Here is a 2,533-nt window from a genome sequence, read left to right as displayed (position 1 = left end):
GAAACAACAATGAGAAGAAAATGAATTTAGGTCCCGATTTTGGCTCAAAATCTGTTGATTTCGGTGTTATTTCGATTCGATTTTTTATTCAATGCATGTAAAGGACATGTAGGCTTTATCTAACATGTTTCTAACATTCAATTTCATCCATTTTGGTCGAATTCAATTCGTGCCCAAAATTCCAATTTATGCAAAATCTTAATAAAAAATTACAAAATCCAAATATTAATTGCACATAATACATGACATAAACACAACCTACGCTTTGATACCAATGTTGAAAACATTTACCATGCCAAATCTAAATTCTATAAATACTGTAAACATAAATTGACGTACCCACCCAGTTCAAGTTTACGATGAAGCTCATCAGAATACAGTGTGAGATGTTGATGTGAGTCATTTTCACAACCCCATTTGTTAGAGTACTGCAATCCTTGGGAGACATAAGTTTCTGTATGATTTATGTGCCAAGGGAGAAAAAGAGAGAGTCTTTTGTTTTTTTTTTTAATTTGAGTTAATCTAATGGGATCATAGTTTTTAGACATTTAAATAATAGTCCAACTGCTATCCAATAACCTCCAATAATTAAGCAAACTAGGTAGGGTCAACCCATCATGGTTGAAGTCAGACCCAATAATAATAAAAATAATTTCAAATAACCAAAAAAAAATGCTAAAATATAAAGAATAGTAAAAAATTGAAACTAGAACTTAAGATAAACAAAATCTGATCAATTGCCTTTTATACAAAATTCTAAAACTTATATAACCAATCAAACCTCTAAAATAAAAAAATAAATTTTTTATTGAAATTAATCGTAAAACATTTTATTGAATCATAAGAAGATATCATTTTTAATGTAATCAATTACTTCACTAACAATAGAAAATTAAACCCTGCTTGAAAGCTACCAATGTTCTTAAAGTAATAATTTTTTTCCTTAAAGCAATGTCTCCTGGGAAGATCAGACCTATAATTGCTTAGCAGTGATTACATAATGGCATTTAGTAAAACCATAATGAGAATACTAAAAGACTTTTGCTCACCCAAATTATAGTGAAATATCAAAGTCTTACCCTAACTTTCAAATTATAAAATAACTTTTGTTAAAAATCACAGTTGAAGTTAAAGGTAAATCGTTATTTGATAAAAAATTTAAAAATTTAAAATTTTATTATATTTTTCTCCCTTAATTTGAAAATCTCACAATTCTCCTCAAATTTTCCTTCAAAATTTAAAAAGTGACAATTTCCCCCTAGGATTTTTTCTTCTTTTCTCTTGTGATGATCCACCATCTTTGGATTTCGACTGTCCTCCTTCCCTCCTTATCTCTCTCTCCCAGTCTCTCTCCCTTCCCTCTCCAACCGCAAATTAATTGACAAAAATTGTTTGGACAATGACATCCAGACGTTTGTTAGGACTTATCATCGTCCAGATAGAGAGATCCGCATCAAAATGATTAGATCTCTTTGTTTGGACAACGATGCATCCAAATGATTTGTTTGGATTTCCAAACAATTTTCGTCAATTTGTGGCTGGAGAAGATAAGGAGAAAGATCAGAAGGGATAGATAAGGCTGGAGGGAGGACTGTTGACAGTTAGAGACAATGGATCTTTGCTGAAGAAAAAAACCCCTTAAGGGAAATTATCGCTTTTCGTACTTTGGGTAGGGGAAAATTGAGAGATTTTTAACCTGAAAGAGAAAAAATGACAAAACTTTAATTTTTTAAAATTTGTCCAGTAAATGAGGGTTTTACCTCTAACTCTAACTAAGATTTTTAATATAAATTAACTCATAAGTGGATATTTAAATTTTTAAAAGTTGGAGGGTAGGGTTTTGGGATTTCACTATACCTTGGGTGGGAACAAATCTTTTGGCCTAATGAGAATGTAGAATTGAAGCTAGCAGGGACAAATACATATATAGTACTTACAAGTGAATGTAACACATTTTGGTAATAGTTCCATGGGACTGGTAAGAGAAGCTATCCATCTGAATGCCACCAGTCTTGACTTGTCCCATGAAGCTTGAGCACCACACCAGTATTATATTTGATGTAGCAATAGAGTCCAAATGTGATTTCAACTCCAGACAACATTAAACAAAAATGAACAATACCCATTTGAGAAAACAAAGCAAGTTCCTAACTTGGAGACAATTTCGCAGTCAAAGTTATGTATAGGGTGGGGAGCAATCTCTTCAACACGACTTTGGCTGCTGACTCTTGAACCCTAAGAAGCACGGAAATGCACAGGAGTGTGTGTTTCCACGAATCCGAAACGTCTCGATTTTCGAAAAGGCCCGAAACTGGTACGAAATGTTTCGGGGCTGTTTCGATAATTTTAGATAAAAGGGAAACGCGTTTTTTTAACAGAAAGAGTTTCCTATGCATACCAGGGTTCTAAAAGTGTATCATAAATGGATTCTTGAAAGGATTTTGAAAATAAATAACAAAAATAATTTCCTGTGCATAATATTTTTCTGGGCGTCTTCTCTTCTTTGTTGTCAATCTCCTTTGCCGTCAATCTG

Source organism: Mangifera indica, chromosome 1, assembly GCF_011075055.1.
Source record: "Mangifera indica cultivar Alphonso chromosome 1, CATAS_Mindica_2.1, whole genome shotgun sequence".
Taxonomy (NCBI): Eukaryota; Viridiplantae; Streptophyta; class Magnoliopsida; order Sapindales; family Anacardiaceae; genus Mangifera; species Mangifera indica.
This window is presented reverse-complemented; position numbering follows the sequence as displayed.